This window comes from Elgaria multicarinata, chromosome 4 (genome assembly GCF_023053635.1).
Source record: "Elgaria multicarinata webbii isolate HBS135686 ecotype San Diego chromosome 4, rElgMul1.1.pri, whole genome shotgun sequence".
Taxonomy (NCBI): Eukaryota; Metazoa; Chordata; class Lepidosauria; order Squamata; family Anguidae; genus Elgaria; species Elgaria multicarinata.
This window is the reverse complement of record NC_086174.1, coordinates 32,859,843-32,880,021: the sequence shown is the minus strand read 5'-3', so window position 1 is coordinate 32,880,021 and position 20,179 is coordinate 32,859,843. Positions and strand designations below refer to the sequence as shown.

Here is a 20,179-nt window from a genome sequence, read left to right as displayed (position 1 = left end):
CCTGCCACCCCCACTCACAAAGGAATTAGGAAAAATTAGCATCCTTAGCTGCTACGGGATGCCGAAAAGATCATATTTAACTTGTAAGTAAGCTAATTTTTACTCTTTTGGTGCTCCATACCAGCTACGGATGCAGTACATTTGCTCTGTAGACTGCAGCACACATGGGAGGTTTCTAGGGGTTAAAATGGCCCCCAGACCTCACAAAGTTGCCTGCCTTTGGCTTAGGAAGACCATGTTGCTCAAGCAGGGCTAAGCTGGAAGAAGGAACCCTCTATTAGGGATGGATGAATCTGTCAGTTTCAGTTTCTCATTTTTCCAGTTTTAAATTTGGTCCTGTTTCCACACCAGTTTGAGATTTATTTATTTATTTAAGTTCCTACAATAATTTGAACATACACATTTTTTGATTGAGCAACTGCATTGCAAAATTCAGAGTCCTTCAGTGTGGGGTACAGAGAGGAGGGCCTCCTAAGGGTCCAAAAAGTTATATACAGGAGGAGAAAGCAATCCCGGGAGAGCAATCCTATGGTCCTGGGAAGAGCATCTCGTGGACCATAGGATTCTCTGGAGTTGCACTTTTGAAGTGGTAGATACTGCGATGACCTTAGAAGGAGGGGCCCTCTGGTATCCTTCATCCCGTTCCTGAGCCCTTGCAACTGCTGCAGAAAGAACCATGCCAGCTGCTTCCAGAAGATGCAAAAGCAGCCTCGGAGAGGTCAGAAAGGGGGCAGGAGGGGAAAAGCCAGGATTCGAAGAATTTAGTCTGAGTCCTGCCCCGGCCAGGGCACCTGGATTGGACTGGCTCAGAGGCCTGATAGAGAAAAAAACAAAACATAGAGGACAGAGAGACAAACATTGCTCTGTCATTTGTCCTTCAGTATGGCATTGGATACAGAGATGCCTTCAAGTTCGGAGTCTCATGAGGGTGCAGCCCATAGGATTGCGCCCCTAGACACTCTTTTTCTTACTTAACTTAAACTAAGGTTCGTTTGCTCCTGTTCTAGCTTTCCATTATGTGTTATGTTGCCAATAGGTCATCTAAAGTCATAGAATCATAGAATAGTAGAGTTGGAAGGGATCCAAACCCCTGCTCAATGAAGGAATCCACCTTAAAGTATCCCTGACAGATGGCTGTCCAGCTGCCTCATGAAGGCCTCTAGTGTGGGAGAACCCATGACCTCCCTAGGTAACTGGTTCTGTGGTCGTACTGCTGTTATAGTCAGGACATTTTTCCTGGAATCTGGCTTCTTGTAACTTGAGCCCATTATTCTGTGCCCTGCACTCTGGGATGATGGAGAAGAGATCCTGGCCCTCCTCTGTGTGACAACCTTCCAAGTACTTGATGAGTGCTATTGTGTCTCCCCTCAGTCTTCTCTTCTCCAGACTAAATATGCCCAGTTCTTTCAGCCTCTCCTCATAGAGCTTTGTTTCCAGACCCCTGTTTCCAGTCTTCTTCCTGTCTATATTTTCCTATGGAAATTGTATTTGGCTAATTTTAGCGTAAGGACTCTGGATTGGAGGGGTGCAGTCTGGCCCCTGTCTATGGTTTAATTAGGGGGTCTCCGCCTGCCCAAGAGTTTGGTTTAAATGCACTTTCCTCACCTCTTATGTCGCCAGTTGTCAGTACCGTTTGTTTTCAAAAAAATCTCCAAATGAAGTACATGTATATGATCTGTATGAATGGGTCCCTTTGTGTGATTGCTTTTCTTTGATTAGGATTCCAGGCATTTTGGTGTATGTGTTTTATTTTTAATCATTAAATTGAACAAAAGCACACATACTTTTTGTCACTTTTCGGAATTCTTTTCGGTGCCAGCAAATTAACTTGGGGTGGAGATCGGGGGCAGATTCCTTCTGAAAATAAAACGGGAAACAGCAAACGTAACACTCTACTTCAAATGTCTCGAGAGGAAAGTGGACCTGTAAATGAATGAACTTTGAAAAGTGTCGCCTGAGGGGTGTGTAAAAACGTTCAAGGTTTCTTTTGGCTGGTGAAGCTAGTGATACGGTACCGCCGTGCCAAATGAAACTAACCCTCAGAGGCAAACAAAACATTTTGTGGTGAGATCAAAACGCTTAATGTACAATGGTTTGTTTAGAACTTCCTTCTTGAAGGCTGCAATCCTAAACACACTGACTACTAGAGGGTAAGCCTCACTGAACGCAGCAGGGCTGACTTCTGAGTAAATCTAGATTGCGCAACAAGTTTTGCTTCTGTAGAAAGCCGCCATCCTCAGGAAGTTCTCAAATTTATTCTAGTGGCAATTGTATACCTTCAAGGCAGCAGGCGCGAATGTCATGCGATGACTCACAGCTTGACGATTCGCGGGAGCGCGTGTGGCTTCATTGGAAGGTTTTGCATTTGACGTGAGGCGAGGTGAAACCTCTCTCTCTGGTGATTCTCTATCGGTGGCGGTGTCACATGTGCGCCCAATGTTGCAGTCAGACTAGCATGACTCCGCGTGTGTGAACACAGCCCAAATGACACCTGGAGCATCAGTGCCAACTTTGTTTTTGAGGGCCCTTGGCTCAGTCCGTCTACCTTGTCACTGCCATTGTCATAGGGTTGTTGCTCCTCCTCCTCCTCCTCTTTCTCACCATTGCTACCACTTGCTTGCTTGACAGACAGACAGTGCCACCTACTGCTTCTTCTCCTCACCACCACCATTGTCTGGGCTAGAGTGAGAGGCAGGGGAACAAGCAGGTTGCCATGGTGAAGAGGAGCAAGCCCAAAGGGCTCTTGTCAGTGGGCCGCTGCTTTGACATCAGCCCTTGTCAATGAGGCCATACATGACAGTCTGAAAAAGCCCCGAACAATTTCAATGCTGATGCAATCGCAACCAATTGGCTAACTGACATCCTTTAATACAGTGATGGATTCTTAATGCAACATTCAGTATGGCGGGTGCGGGTGGGGGGAAGCAATGTGTGGCCCTTCAGAGGTTGGACTGCAACAGCCATCACCACTAGCAGCATATCCAGTGGGGATGCATGATGGGAGATGCAACCCAACAACGTCTGGAGGGCCACATGGTGCTCGGCCCTTCTATAGGGTAAAGGCGCCCATCCTTTCTCCAGCTGGCTTGAATACTGACCCCCATCTGCTGCTTTTCCTACACTTCTGTCCTACGTTTCTGCTGCGTGCGAGTGCCATACTTGGATGGGCTACGTCTTTGCAACCTCCCACTCGTTCTAATATGTTTATTCTAGAACTGGAAACTATCTGACAGTTGAGTAGACCTTATAATATAGGCATACTGTAGTGGCCGCATTCTGTAATAAAGGCTCAATTCTTTGTAACCAAATTTGCTGAAATCTATTTACTGTCATTGCCATCAGCAGATCTGAATCATACCCTGATGGGGTGGGTTGGTTGAACAAGAGCACATTTTTAAAAGGGGGGGGGGAAGCTTCCTGCTCTCAGTGTATTATGGTTTCCTTCCTCTGCGTTTAATGGGAACATAACTGAGTCAGGGATCAGAACAAGTCTCATTTGAGCAAGCAAGGAGAACCGGAAAGCTGCTTATCGTTCGAGCCCTTTCAGCAACGTGTTATATTTATAATGGAAACGGCAGGGCTGTTTTTCCTTTGACTGTTAGCTACAAACCCATTACTGCCTCCCCACTCCCTAAAAAGAGAAAGAAAACAAAATACTATTACATGGTGGTGTGAAAAAGCAAAAACCTTGTGGGGCGTTGATAGGATTTGAAATTAGGTGTGAAATTAGAGCTCAGTTTTAAGTGGGGATTTCTGTTTTAAGAAATTATATATATGCACATTTGATAAAAAAATATCGTAAGAAGGGTTGCCATGCCCCCAAACTGATAGGATCAAAAGTGCTATAGGTTGCAAGTTGTGTCTTAAAGCATATGTTACTAGAAGATGATTGCAAGACTTCAAATTAAGCTTGCATAAACATAATGCTACAGAAAGTAACCTGCTCATGCTTGAGCACTTTCTTCTCCCCTTTCCTCTGCCAGAGGAAGGAGATACGAAGCATCACTTCCTGGTTTAAATTAACCTTAGTTTGTTGTTACACTTAAACCAGGAACTGTGGTTACTTTAACCTATAGTTTGTTGGAACAAACCAGGATCAGAAACAATGTCTGATCTTGGCTTGTTTCAATAAACCATAGTTTAAACTAACCACAATTTGTTTTTGTCAAGGATAGAGTGAAGAATGTCCAAGCACCCAAAGTTTGAGCAGGTTTATTCACATGACACTAAATTATGATTTTCTTCAACTCCCAGCAGCCCCAGTCCTCCTGGCCAATAATCAGGAAAGCTGGGAGCTGTAGTCCAAAACATTTGGAGATCACAAGGTTGGGGAAGGCTGGTTTAGCATTGTATTGATATGATGATGAAGATCTTGATGGTTTGTTTACAAAAACAGCGATCGAGGATTTATATGAGAGATTTGGTGGTGGTATAGATGTCTTATTCCCAAGCTGATCACCCCATCTTGTGTTCATATAAAACTCTAGGTTGCTACCAATGATAGCAATTCTATGGCCATTAACACAGCCAACTGGTAGGTACTTTTTCATCACTACTAGTGGAGAAGTTGTTCTTCTCTTTCGCTGCCAGGCAGAAGCCACCTGAAACCACAGACAAGAAGAAGAGGGAAGTCCATTAATCTATTGAGGAGGGATTCATTCCACGCAGGACATGACCATGATGTACTGGAGAGTGTTGGCAGCCCAGAAGGACAGGACACCTCTACAGATTTTAAAAATATAGCAACAAAAATAATTCACTGCCAAATGTTTCTGCCCATACAATGAAGTCATCTAAACATGACTACTTAATTCAGTTTTCTTGCTGCTTGCTTGCAATTCTCCACACCCATTGGTTGACCTCCTTGCTAAAGCTGGCTGGGAAAGATGGGGGTGAAGGCCCCAGATTTCTACTTACAGAAGCTCAGAAACTTCTTGCTACTTGTGAGAAGTGAGGAGCCTTTCCAACCTTTATACACTCCAAATTATGGGTTGAATCTTAGTCCACACAGCCCAAGCAAAACAATGAGCAGGCTAGGTGTTGGATGTTAAATGTTAAGAGGTGCTGGCTGGGTGACAGCAGTGTGTAGTCATATTTGGCAGGAACTATGTTTGTTTTATTTGGTGAAATTACTCATATGTCACTCTCTTATCTCAGGTCCCCCGTCCCTCAGGTTTTAATTTTTTTTAATCAGAAGTACATTTCATTCCTCAGAACCCATCCCAGACAGGGTTGGCCCAAGACATGTTGCTCCCTGAGGCAAAGAACAAGATGGCACCCCTCCTATTCCATGTACAAAAGCCAACTGGAGTGGTAGTTGAATCTTAATTCAATATTGGTGATGGAACAATGTCCTCCACTGCACCCTAAGGCAGTAGGCTAGCTTTGGGGGTGCAGGGTGGACTGCAGGGCACATAGCTGTCTCCTCTAACACCTTTCGGTGGTGGCCCCCAGACTATGGAATGATCTCCCTGACGAGGCTCGCCTGGCACCAACACTGCTATCTTTCCGGCGCCAGGTTAAGACTTTCCTCTTTGCCCAGGCATATGGCGGTACATCTTAATCACCCGCATGTTTAGTTTTTAACGGTTTTTAATGCTTTATGTGTGTATGTTCTGTGTTTTAGAATTTTAAATTTGTATACTCGTTTTTATCTTAATTTTAGAATTTCTGTAAACCGCCCAGAGAGCCCTGGCTATGGGAGTGGTATATAAGTGCAGTAAATAAATAAATATAAATAAATTTCTGCCACCTCCCAGCATCTGCCACCTGAGTCAACTGCCTCACTCAGCCTAATGGTAGGGCCAGCCCTGACCAGAGATGACTCCATATTACCAGAGCTCCATAATTGCAAATCCTTTACTGTTTAAGTGGCACCATCTTTAATGTAAAGATCGTGCTGTGTAACAAAATTCATTTATGGTCCCTGGACCTCTGCCAAGGAACTAGAATACTTCCGAAGAATTCCGGAATTGGCCATCCATTGTTTGCATTGTGTAGGAAGGCCTCAATATAATAACCAGGATTTGCATAACCCTTGTAATGTGCAAATAAGCCTGAAAGAGTATGGAGATCAAAAGTGTTCCTTTGTATTTCCTTGCATCTCCTTTCTTTCAATTAACCCTCATCTCCACTGAGTTACAGAAAAGAAAACAATAATTAAAATGTGCCAATTTTACATCTGGAGACCTGTTTCTTGACTAAGTGTATGAGCTATAACCTGTTTGAAATAACTCAACCAAAGTATTATTATATTATATTTATTTGTATCCCGCCTTTTGCCCAATACTGGGCCTCAAGGCAGTCTTACAAAGTTTAAAGCATACATTGTAAAACCTAGAAAAAGAAATGTAAAAAAAGCACAAAACAAAAATGTTTAAAATACACAACAAAATTATAAGTCATTAACATAGATGGAGGGCCAAATTACTCTCCAAAGGCCTGCTGGAACAAACAAGTTTTAGCCTGCCTCCGAAAGCCCATCAAGGAGGGAGCCAGTCTAGCTTCCCCGGGAAGAGAGTTCCAAAGCACTGGAGCAGCCAACGAGAAGGCCCTCTCCCATGTTCCCACCAAGCGCGCCTGTGAAGATGGTGGGACTGAAAGAAGGGCTTCTTCAGAAGATCTCAAAGCACGGGCAGGCTCATAAGGGAGAATGCGGTCTTTCAAATAACCTGGACCCGAGCCATATAGGGCTTTATAGGTCATAACCAGCACTTTGAATTGCACCTGGAAACGGACTGGAAGCCAGTGGAGCTTGTGATGTTTTACTGCTTATGCCTATGTTGTTAAGTATAAAGTATAAGAATTTATAAAGGTTTGCAGAGTTTAAAGTAAGTACTCACTGTATGGTTGTTGCAGATTGGTAAGTATGAGCCACAGAGTGAGGAATGAGTGCTGGATGGAAGGAGAGTGCTGATTGGATGTTTGCGTGGAGCGTCTGGATTGGCTGTGAGAAGGGGAGTAGTTGGAGGACTGTGGAGAATATATAGGCTGCTTCTGAGGAGAGAAGGGATGGAATGCTTTGGGATAGAGATAGGAATAGGGTGACCATATTTGGGAAACCAAAAAAGAGGACACCTAGTGTGTGTGTGGGGAAGCAGCTTTCTGAGTCCTGCAGAAAGTACGTTATTCCCCTGCCACCTTAAAGAACCCGATTGGAGTGGAGGAGGGGAAAGGATTTCATTCTGCACCACCACCATCCACTCCAATTGGGGCCTTTTCTATAATGTCCACAAATGACCTACTTTCCCCTTTAAGACCTCAATTGGAGCTCGGGGTGAGGGAATGATGTGCCTCAAGAAAGCATGTCATTCCCTCCTGCCATGCTAATGGCAGCCTTAAAGACGAAGGTGTGTCATTCCAGGACATTATTGAAAATTATAGAAAATCCCCCCTGACACCATGGAAAGAACAAAAAACAGGACAAATCCGGGGAAATCCTGACAGTTGGTCACCCTAGATAGGAAGGGTCTGCGTGTTTGTTGTTTTGGTGGATTATTATTATTATTATTATTATTATTATTATTATTATTATTATTTATTTATATAGCACCATCAATGTACATGGTGATGTACAGATAACACAGTAAATAGCAGGACCCTGCCGCGTAGGCTTACAATCTAATAAGTTGTAGTAAACAATAAAGAGGGAAGGAGAATGCGAACAGGCACAGGGAAGTGTAAACAGGCACCGGATAGGGTGAAGCTAAACAGTATAGAGTCAGAACAAACTCAATATTTGAAGGCTATAGGGAAAAGAAAAGTTTTTAGCTGAGTTTTAAAAGCAGTGATTGAGTTTGTAGTTCTCAAGTGTTCTGGAAGAGCGTTCCAGGCGTAAGGGGCAGCAGAAGAAAAAGGACGAAGCCGAGTAAGGGAAGTGGAGGTCCTTGGGCAGGCGAGAAGCATGGCATCAGAGGAGCGGAGAGCACGAGCGGGGCGATAGTGTGAGATGAGAGAGGAGAGATAGGCAGGAGCTAGACCGTGAAGAGCTTTGAAGGTCAGCAGGAGAAGTTTATATGGGACAGTGTAGTTTAGAAAGGGGTAGAGTAGGTAGGAGTACTTGAAGTTATATATTGTGAAACATTAAAGTGAAGTAACCTATGAAACCATTACGCTTTGTGCTCTGAAACCATGCACTTGTCTCTGAGAGAGACCAATAAGCTTTGGACCTGCATAATCATCTTGTTAAATAAATAGTGTTCATTTAAACCTGGTGTGGACATTGGAGTACCTGGGGAAGGGTACAGGTATGGTGGCAGCAGAAGGGAGACGGTTGGGTCAAGGGTGCTGCTCTGTGCTGCTCTGGGGGGGCCTAAGCAGAAGTAGGAGTGCCACAGGGACATTGTTGGCATCTCTAGCCCTGACGAGTGTACCTGAGCTGGGTCCTTTGGAGTCATAAAAGAAGTAAAGTGATCCAGAAGTAAATCCAGTGGAGGGTGGGTGTTACAGAGCTGTTTTAAAAGGGGAGTTGTATGCTCCCTGTAACCAACAATCTGCCCCAATGTTCTACAGTTTGCTCTCTGCAAAATTCTTTATTTATTGTTTTATTTGATTCTTACATTTATATCCCACCTTTTTCCCTCCAAGCTACCCAAGGCAGCTTACATAATCCTCCTCTCCATTTTATCCTCACAATAACCCTGTGAGGTAGGTTAGGCTGAGAGTTGGGCATTGGCCCAGAGTCACCCAGTGAGCTTCATGGCCGACTGGGGACTAGAACCCAGGTCTCCCAAATCCTAATCCAACAGTCTAACCATTAATCCACGCTAGCTTTCTATAAGAAGGATGTGAAATGAAAATAGCCATAGTTTTGAAAAGTTGGATGCAACAGCAAACCATGGTTTGCCTCAAAGCGGGAAAGGAGATGTGGGATCCCCAAAGAAGGGGAAGAGGGAGGATGTGAGCTGGAGGAGCCTTGCAAGGCTCATTCTTGTAGCCAACGGCCATGCTGGCTGGGAATCATGAGAGCTGCACTCCAACACATCTGAAGGCCACCAGGTTGAGGAAGCCTGTTGGAGCACCAAGTCACGCTTTGGCATTCTGTCTGGAACAACCCACACCATCTTCCCCCTAGCACACAATTTCTTCTTATGTAAGGTACCTTATAAATCATCCTAATAAACCATTTTAAAATCAAAACAAAGCAGCCCCACATTTGCCACCCTTGTCTTACAGCTATACCTAAACCCGCTTACTTGGAAGTAAATCCCACTGTATTCATTGGGGCTTGCTCCTAAATCAGTGTGCATGGACCGCACACTGGTATTACTAGGGGAGGGAGTATTCTTTGCGACCTCTAGCAAGTGTGGGTCAACTGTCAAAAGGGGGTTACGTAAAAGTGACATCTTCTTATTCAGCCTCGCGGCTTAGGTATGTGTTTATGACTCACTACCATGCCAAGCTCTACAGAAACAGCACAGGTCCAGGCAAGTGAACGGAATTCTTTTGTGACTTGTAGATCAACAGTGTTGTTAGCTAAATCCCAGGTTCAGAGTCACGAGAACAACAACATTGCTTTCCGATTATGGATTCAGTTACCCTCCAATGACCTGATGACCTTTATAGGTAGGCATGTATCTAGCTGGTACGTTGGAAATGTAGTCTGAAGACAGTGGGTCCCCTTCCCCACCTCGCCACCATTGCCCTGCAGGTTTAATTGAACTTATTAATAGATGTGGAATTCTTGCCTGGCAGGAAGATATAGGGATATTTCAAATTTGTACTGTGGTGTAAATCATCTTTCCCCAACCCAACACCCTCCAGACGTGATGGGTGACATATCTGACAGCAGCCAGCCAGCCCAGCTATTGCCCTCTTTTGTAGAGAAAATGGAAGCCATAGTATTCCAGTTAGGATTGAAAGCACTGACTCTGGCTTGCTTCAATCTCAGAAGGAAGGCAGGAAATCACTTCCCACAAGGGGAGGAGAAAGAGAGTGTGTGCAATCCAGAGTCCCCTTGAAATGGGGTTGGGTGAATTTGTCAAGCCTGATTCGTTCAGGTTCTTGTTTTTTTTTTTTACCAAGAGGCTCTTTCTATTCCAGTTCTGCATCAGATCATAAGCTCCCCCCACTTGCATACAGTTTTGTAGGTCCAAAGGGATGATGATAATGATGATGATGACGATGATTAATTTCTTACCCGCCTCTCCATTCTGATCGAGGCAGGGAACAACAGTAAATATAAAATACATAAAACTGAATTAAAACATAATATACATAGTTAAAACATCCTAAAATCATTTAAAAAGTATCTTAAAATCATTTTAAAACATCCTAAAATTACACTGGATAGGCCTGCCAAAAGAGATCAGTCTTAATAGCTTTCTTAAATGCTGATAGACTGTTAAGTTAATGAGTCTCCTCCGGCAGGCCATTCCACAGTCTGGGAGCAGCAGAAGTGAAGGTCCTCTGGGTAACAGTTGTCAATCTAGTTTTTGCTGACTGAAGTAGATTCTTCCCAGACGACCTGAGTGTGCGAGGCGGATTGTACAGGAGAAGGCGATCCTGCAGGTAGCCTGGACGCAAACCATGTAGGGCTTTAAAGGTAATAACCAACAGTTTATACTTCACCAGGAAACTAATTGCCAGCGAGTGAAGAGATTTTAAAACTGGTGTAATGTGGTCACCTCTAGGTGCACCAGTGACCAGCCTGGCTGATCCATCACTGGATCAGCAGCGAAGGTTCTACTCTGTCTCGCCCCCCCCCCCAAAAAAAACCCTCCATGTGGATCAGCAATGGGTACTACTAATGTATTGACAGCAGTAGTTGTAATCATCATGTCTTCAAAAGAAAATACTGATGAATATTCTTAGCTCAGTGGTAGAACACCTGTTTTGCATGCAGAAGGTCCCAGGTGTAGTCCCAGGCATCTCCAGGTACGGCTGGGAAAGAATCCTGCTCGGAAGTCTGGAGAGCTGTTGCCAGACAGTGTTGACAATACTGGCCTAGATAGACCAGCTGTCTGACTTGGTATGGCAGTTTCCTATGCTCAGTATGTAGCAGCTTCCTGACTCGGTGTATGGCAGCTTCCTATGGCTATGATTCAGATGTTCCTATGTTCCTTACACCCGCCAAATTGCCATTTCTGATGAAGGGTTGGCTGCCGAAGTGAATTCAGTGCGGTACAGACAAAATAGGGGGCCTGAAAACTTTCTGAAGCTGCATCCAGAAGGGAAAAGCAGCAGGCCCTCTATCCAAAAGGTCTCTTTCCGTGCTGTCAAGGGTTTCTGCTGCACATGTAGTTTTGAAAGTTGGATTGCTAATACGCAGGATGGTTTTTAGAGGAAGCAAAATTGAAAAGCAGGCAAGATATAATATGCTTGTCCATTATTTCCATTAAATTAAAATGATAAAAAGTATGAATCAGCCCTCAACGGCCTTTGAAATAACGAAAACCCTCTAGAAAATCCTCTTTAGGACCTAGCCCATTTTCATAACAGGTCTGTGGGCCACTAGATAGCAATGTGGGTCTTGTGAATGGCTCTCTCACCCCCTCAGATTCCAACAGAATGATGCCATTGCATGGTTTTTATTACATTTTGCGGTTATGTGACTTTTTGTTGTTGCTGTTCACTGTCCTAATGTCTGTTAATGAAGGGTGGTTTATAAATATGAAAATAAATAAATGCTTACATGATTTTATATAAATTAGTAACTGGATGCACATGTGTTAGAATTTTAATACGTATGAAATACAGTTTCCCCGAGAAACAAGTTGGAGACTTAAACTTGAGTATTAAAATATTGTTAGCAATCAAAGTAGTTCACAGGGTCCAAGAATTTTGAACTGGTAGAACATATTTAGAAATTTAATGAATACATAATTTAATAAGTATGTTTTTTCAGTTGTACTCTCTTCCACGATGGTGTGCAATTGACACTTTTTTTAAAGTCACATATCAAATTAATTAAAGCAATAAAACAATTGCAGGTGCAGCAGCATCATATAACAACACTGGTATGTCTGTGTGGGAGAGATGTTGTCTCCTTCCCACCACCCCAGCAGTCTAGATCAGAGGTAGTGCCATCTAGACTACCGCTCCAATCAGCCCCAGAATGACCAATGGTCAGGGAAAGCCAGTGTGGTGTAGTGGCTAAAGTGTTGGACTGGGAGTTGGGAGATCCGGGTTCTAGTCCCCATTCGGCCATGGAAACTCACTGGGTGACTTTGGGCCAGTCACAGCCTCTCAGCCCAACCCACCTCACAGGGTGGTTGTTGTGAGGATAAAATGGAGAGGAGGAGGAGGATTATGTACGTCGCCTTAGGTTCCTTAAGGAGGAAAAAAGATAGGGTATAAATGCAATAATAAATAAATTATGAAAGTTGCAACCCAAATCATCTGAAGGATAGTTGGTCACCTACCACTTCTCTAGATCTTCCTGCTGCTGCCTTCCACTAGTGACTATGGGTGTAATCCTAAACCTGTTTATACAGGAGAATAAACATTGAATCACATAAGTGGGACTTATGGATGGTGTGGAGAAAGTGGGTTGGCCTCTCTGGAACCAAGGATGACCTGGAGGCTGTAAGGGGGAGTCTTATTTTATCTACAAGTATTTATGGTTTGTTTAATCCAGTTTCCCTCTCTATTTCAAGTCTGTGGTCTAGCACTGACAGAACACTACAAACCATGGCTTGCACAACTGGGAGCCAACATTCCATCTGCACCATGATGATTATTCCTATTACACAGATACAATGGCCAGAGGGATCAGTTGCAGGGAGGTAGCTTCACTCCTCCCTGCCAGAGGGAACACACAGCTCCAGTTGACAGTTCCCTGGGACTGCAGATTCTGGCCACCGGGGGGGGGGGGGGTTGTTCCTCTACCTCCCAGGAAAAACATCATGGCAAGGGATTGACCAACCTGGGCTCATTCCTAGGCCAGGGGAGAATCAGCTGCAGGGAGCTTGTTTTCGCCCTTTCCTGCCCGTAAGAATACCTGTAAAAACTTTGAAACTAAAAATTGGTGCCTGAGTTTTGCATTTTCCCCTCCTCCATCCCAATCCCTTTTCTTTTATGTCGTGTCTTAAGATTGCAAACCTGAAGTCAGGGACGGCCCCATTATTTATCATTGTAAGCCATTCCAGGAGCCTTTTTTTTTTGGCTGAAGTGCGGGGTGGGGAAATACTGTAAATAAATGAAGCTGAATGATTGGGAATTTAGGGCAGACTTCTTCACACCGTGCAGAGTCAACTGTGGAATCCGCTACCGCAGGAGGTGGTTGTGCCCTACAGTGCAGTTGGCTTTAAAGTTGGATTAGGCAAATTCATGAAGGATAAGGCTATCAATGGCTAGTAGTCACATGCTACCCCCAAGTCCTTAGGAAAACACGGTGGTTAAGCATTCTGAGCGAAACATTATGGCTTAGCGTATCATGTGAACCGTTCCTAACCATGGTGACTATATCACCACCATTTAAACATACTCACTAACCATTTGCTGCAAAAGGATTAGCAGCCTAACCATGGCTTAGCGTGACATCTGAACAGACCGAGTGGGAGAAGGCTTTTGTAGCCATGTCCTGCTTATGGGCTTCTCAGAGGCAATTGGTTGGGCACACCGGGAAATCGGATCTTGGCCTAGCCAGGCTTTTGGCCTGAACAGCGGGATTTTTCTCGCATTCTCATGGACTACCTAACGTTTTGCTCTAGCCATCCCCCGAGATTCTTTTAGCATGACTCTCATTATCTGGCTTGACCATTGACCTGGCTGAATACCAAAGGAATCTTCAAACTGTTGACTCACGTTTACTTCTGTATGTAACTCGTGCTATTTCACCCCCCCACACACACACACTGTAATTGTTAGCAGCATGTCCCTCTCCAGGCAGGCAGAAGCATAATTCAGGATGATTCAGTTGGTGTTGCTAGAACAATTAACTCCCATTATGGTTAGCTATATTTCACACTACGACCACCCCACTCCCCGCCAAGTTGGCGGAAATCCAACTTCTTTAGTTTGCTCTCCTTTCTTTAAAAATAATTGCCACCTCGCCTGACCATGAATTACCTTGTATGTCTCCTGTAAGGAAATGTCTGCGGGATGTTCAGACTCCCATTATGTGAATCTTAGTAGGCCAAAACCAATTATTACTATTATTATTATTATTATTATTATTATTATTTATTATTATTATTAACGTTGCAAGTTCACCATAGAAAGCAATGCCAGTGTAATGCTATCCTGACCTTTTGACTTGAGTTCTCCTCATGTCTTGTTGGCTACAGTATGACTGAACTCTTTGCGTTTACAGGCACACAGTTAGAATAATAGCTGGTGTTGTAGTGGTTAAAGGAATACACTGTGAGTGATATAGATATCTAAATACACACACACATATAATCTAAACACCACACACACACACACACACACACTGAATGCCCAAATGCAAAGATCGTTCTTCTTGTTGATCCTACTTCTGCTGCCACCATTATTATAGCTTTCCCCCAACCTGGTGCCCTCCAGGTAGTTTGAACTCCAACTTCCAGCATTCCTGACCTTTGGCTGCTCTGGCATGGGAGCTGAAGTCCACAACCTATGGAGGGCACCAGTTTGGGGAAGTCTGACTTAGATGTGTATGCCTGTGCAGAGGAGGCAATGAAAGCAGGTAGGTTGGTAGTGGGGCCACTTCCTCACCTACCAAATATCTTTTTTATCCTGTTGGTTTGTGTGAACAGGGCTCCAGGATTTTTTCCTGTGGAGAGGCATCTAATTATGTGAGCTCCTAGGTGAAGCCTAACTGTTTGTTTTGTTTGTTCATTTATGCCCTTCTCCACATCAATAGATATTGGAGGGATGTACAACAAATTAAAATACAAAATACCACACACACCCAAATACAGTAGAAGCGGGAGCATCAGAAAAACCGTGGCTGGTATAGTGGTTAGAGTGTTGGGCTGGGCAGACCCAGGTTCAAGTCCCCTCTTGGTCTTGAAGCTCACTGGGTGACTTTGGGTAAAGACACTGAGGCCGTTTCTACACCTGCCTTTCCCCCCGGGATTGTCCTGGGATCATCCCTGTGCATCCAGATGACACACAGGGGATCCCGGGAGCAGGCAGGGATGATGCCTCCATTTGCCTGGCATAATCCTTAGATGTAGAAAGGGCCTGACTCTCAGCCTAACCTACCTCACAGGGTTGTTGTGAGGACAAAATTATTATTATTATTATTATTATTTATTTATATAGCACCATCAATGTACAAAATGGAGAGGAGGAGGATCATGTATACCATCTTGGGGTCCTTGGAGGAAAAGATGGGTTATAAATGAAGTAAATAAATAGCTTTAGTCATAAGTCATGAAATGCTTAACTGAAAAGATTTTTTTCAGCAAATACTCAAAAGCAAAGTAAAGTAGGTGCATGCCTGATCTCACTTGGAAACACATTCTAGAGGGTGGGAGCCAACACACTCAAGGCCCTACCCCTGGCGGTTTCCAAGCAGATCTCCAACCTGTGCGGTACCACCAGGAGTGCCTCTTCAGATGACCTCAGTGATCCAAGATACCGTAGTTCAGTAGTAACAGGAAGGAAGGGTATAGCTCAGTGGCTGAGCAGCTGGTTTGCAGACAGAACAGCCCAAGTTCAACTCCTGGTAGGCCTGGAAAAGACGCCTGTCTGAAACCCTGGGGAGCTACTGCAGGTCAGTGTAGGGTAGCCAGTAGGAAGCTGTGTAGACCAATGACCTGACTTGGCATAAGGCAGCTTTCTCAGGGGTTCACGCTAGGCACAGGTTTACCACCTGAGTGACTACTAGGCCAAACAGAACGTTGGTCTTTTGTTGAAATCCCATCCCCTTATTTCCACACTCCAGGGCTGGAATCCAGCATATGAACCTTATTTACTAATAGATTACATTTTAATCCTGCCCTTCTTCCGACAAGGTCAGGGCAGTGTACATGGATTTCCTTTCACTCCCTTTATCCTCATAATGACTCAGGGCCTTAAGTACCAGTTTGGATGGAAAGGTAGGCTATAACCTTAATCGATAAATAAGGTTAGTGACTGACCCAAGATCACCCAGCAAGCTTCATGGCTGACTGGGGGACTTGAACCTATGTCTCTCTGGTCTTACATGTTAATTGTGTCAAAGGGCTCCATGTAGCCAAAGGTCCCATGGTCAGAGTGGTGCCCTGTTGCTGCAGTCAGAGCATCTACACATATAGGTAGGGTAGCCACTTGTGAACTGCTTTAAAAGAGGATGTGCATCAACAACAACAACAAAAAATACAGGACACTGATTTGCATAAAATTTACATATGGACATTTATATGGAGATTTAGAAATTATTATTTTTTATTATTACCTTATATCCTGCCTTTTTTTCTTTTGCAAGGAACTCAAGGCAGCTTACATAATCCTCCTCTCCATCTTATCTTCACAACAACCCTGTGAGGTAGGCTAAGCTAAGAGTCAGTGACTGGCCCGAAGTCACCCAGTGAGCTTCACGGTTGAGTGGGGACTAGAACTTGGGTCTTCCAAGTCCCAGACTCTAGTCACTGTACCAAAATGGTTGTCATAATAATAAATTATTATAATTTAAATAAAAATACACTATATCTCACCATAGTATGGAAGACTGTGACCAGGAGACCTGTGTGCATGCCTGCTCAGTCTGCTTCGAGGTGTTGCTAATGGGCCACTTCAAGGCCCAGCTCTTCCTTCTGATGATTCTTGGTCTTTATACAGTACTTGGACTGAACAGCCCTTCAAAGAGAACATGCCTTCAAAATACAGGACAGTGCTCTGGCAGACTTGCCAGAGTCCCCGACATGTCTGAGTTACCAGTTAGGAACACAGGAACATAGGAAGCTGCCCTATACTGAGTTGGTCCATCTAGCCCAGTATTGTTGACGCTGGGCCTGTTCAGACAACATGCTAAGCCATGGTTAGGCTGCTAACCCTTTTGCAGCAAATGGTTAGTAAGCGTGTTTAAACCCTCGTTATGTAATGGTTCACACAACACGCTAAGCCATAATGTTTCGCTCAAAATGCTTAGCCACCGTGGCTTAGCGTGTTGTCTGAACAGGGTCACTGATTGGCAGCTGCTCTCCAGGGTTTCAGGCAGGATTCTTTCCTCGCCCTACCTGGAGAAGCCGGGAGAAACCGGGTATCGAACCTGGGACCTAATGCATGCAAAGCAGGTGCTCTATCGCACTGAGCTATGGCCCCTCTACAGTTGCTACTTCCGCCTTTTGAATTCCCTTGTTTAGGGAGCGAAGGGAGGACAACTCCAAGTGTGGTTGGTTGTGTGGATCTGTTAGTTCTGGAAATCAGTAGAGCAACCATTTATCTCCCATAGCTAGCGTGATTCCTCCTTTTCTCTCCTGGCTCCTTACAGCACGAGCCTGTACCTATCTCCTGAGAAGTAACTTCCAGATAAGTGTGTATAGCAGCCTTCCCAACCCAGAATGCATCTGAAGATGCATTGGGCTACTACTCTCATCATCCCCGGTCTTCACGTCAGGATTCCGCTGATGAGCATCAGACCCGTTCAGTCTGCAACGCTGACAGATGCTATCGAGGGTTCGAATTGCACATTCCTTGGACAAGGAATGGAAGTAAAGAATCTCACAGAGGTTCAAACAGAACTAGAGGGTTGCGCCTCGCAGCTCCAGCTCGGATCAGATAAACATTTTGCCCTCTTCCTCTTCCCCAGCGCCGTCCTGTCATTTTAGTGCAAATACAACGAAACGCATCTGATCATGCACATGTTTTCTGCTGAAGGGGAATAACCATCTCGTAATTACGTCTTTGTCTGGACTTGCCCTCCACTCCCATCTGTAGCCCTTGGAATGAGATCCGCAATAGTCTCATTGACAGTAAGAATGGAAAAGCTCTGCTTGTAAAGAAGTGAGTAAAATAAGCAAGGAGGATCTAAGAGCCAGTGTAGTGTAATGTCTAGAGTACTGGGCTTAGACTCAAAAGACTTAAGTTCAAATTGCCCCACAGCTACAAAGCTTGGGCTAGTCCCTTCTTTTTAAGCCCAGTCTACCTCACAAGGTTGGTGTACGGGTAAAAGGGGGGACCATGTATGCCGTGCTGAGTGCCTTAAGAGGATAGGATAAAAATAAAATAAATAAAGGAAAGTGCAGTTCACTGTTCTTGAATCACACTGTGAGTTTATATTTTGTGTTGCCTGAGCTCAGTGGTATGGGAAAATGGCCTTTGCAAGCAGCAGGAGTCAGAGTCAGATGCAAAGCATTAGAGATCTCCCCCCCCCCCCCCAAAAAAAAAACACGTTGGTTGTGGCATGTTTCTTTCCCTCACACTCCCTTCAAAACCTCAAAAAGGTAATTATAGTAAATATTTTATAATATGCAGATGTAGCTGAACTTATTTAAAATACTAAAGAATTTTGATTTGAGGAATGAAGTAATTGATACATCAGCAAATAGGCTGTATGCAGCCTATCAATAGTTTGGGAAGAAGGCAGCAGGAGTAAGCGTCAAACTACTCATTCCTTTTAATGGGTCGCGTACAGCTACATCTCTGCTTTCTTCTTAGTGAAAAGTAACTGCGGCGCAACCAGTAGGCATCACAACGTGTGCGGAGGGGAATTTTTGTCCCTCCCCAGCCGCCCCATTCTCTCCCCACCCCATACTTGATGCCTTTTGTGGCATCCACACAACCACATCTGTACAAGCTCTTGCAGTGGACACCTTGTCGTAAGAAGAGAGAAGGGGTGGGGGAATGTTGTAAAATCATAGTGATCCCAGTTTCTTGGCCCTGGCAAGAAGTTGTGTGCCCTTGGGGTGCTTCTTTGCTTCTCCCGTCAGCAGGGTACTAACAGAAGGTCTTTTTGTCTTTGGCCTAGTCAAAGATGCCTGGCTTTGTTTTTCCTTTTTGCAGGCGTCCTCATACAGAGACTTCCCTGAAGGCCTTCAGAAATCTATGGCTTAGCAAAACTCCTCTGTCTTTTAAAGCACACAGCTCTGCACACCGTGCACACCGTGATGATTTTCAGATGGGTCTTAATAACAATGTCACGACTGTGCTTCAAGCTGTAGAATTAATGCTTGGTTGGAACTCTGGTGCTGTCTAGTGGCCGGCTCCTGTATCTCTCTCTCTCTCTCTCTCTCTCTCTTTCAGTGGTCTGAAAGAACGTGAAAGATAGCTTGGGTTTAGAAAGAAAACCCTTTGCTTTTCAGTAGTATTTTTTATACACTCATAGTGATATCTTGCCACAGCAATATAAAAATTATCAAGCCAAATAAAGTGTTAAAGAGTTCCACTGATTAGTACAATAAACCATCTTTCTTCAACCTGGCATCCCCAGGTGTTTGGACTACAACTCCCATTGCCCCCTGCCAGGATAGTTGGAGAAGGCTACAATAGAACTTCATGGGTTTTTAACATTGGTTTTGTTTATATCTCTTTCACATAAATATGTAAGGCTTCTTGTTTCTTTAGATTTTGATGTATTGCGGGGGGAAATGCAGGGAAAGTGTCTAAAGTTCAATGGGACTAACTTCTGAGTAAACGTACTTCTGAGCTGAACCAGGCCTACTTCTGAGTAAACCTAGTTAAGATTGCATTTTTAACTCTTGGGGTTTGCCAGTTGTCTGTAGTGTGTTGCAAAATTTGGTATCCCCAATTAAAGAAATCATTGTTTTTTAAAAAGATGATTGATAATTCAGGACATCAGGAAACACTTCCTGACTGTTAGAGCAGTACAACAATGGAACCAATGACTTAGGGAGGTCGTGGGCTCTCCCACACTAGAGGCATTCAAGAGGCAGCTGGACAAACATTTGTCAGGGATGCTTTAAGGTGGATTCCTGCATTGAGCAGGGGGTTGGACTCGATGACCTTATAGGCCCCTTCCAACTCTACTATTCTATGATTCTATGATAAGATAATAAACTTTTTAAAAGCTTTTTTGTTTATTTATTGTTAGTGGCCATTTCCATGATTGGAAAAAACTGAAAGATGATTTATTTATTTTCTAGTGATGGAGTCTTTCCATTTTTCTAATCGTGGAAATAGCTAGTGCAGTCTTGCATGTATCCCCGCACCAGGTGTTACCCTGCTCACGTTATTAGACCACTTGAACGAGGAGTTATTTGCAGGAGCTGGCTGGTTGATAGAATTCTGCATCAGTTCTTAATTCCTGGTGCTTCTATCAGATTGCGATACAGACCAACAGCAATGGAAAAAAGACTGAGGCAATACAAGG

The 20,179-nt window shown here is 44.1% G+C and overlaps 1 protein-coding gene across 2 annotated transcripts in view; it reads left to right on the top strand.

Moving 5' to 3' along the window:
• Positions 1 to 20,179, top strand: part of PTPN14 (protein tyrosine phosphatase non-receptor type 14) — a 156,002-nt gene that overhangs the window by 80,614 nt on the left and 55,209 nt on the right. The gene's annotated exons all lie outside the window — the stretch shown is intronic.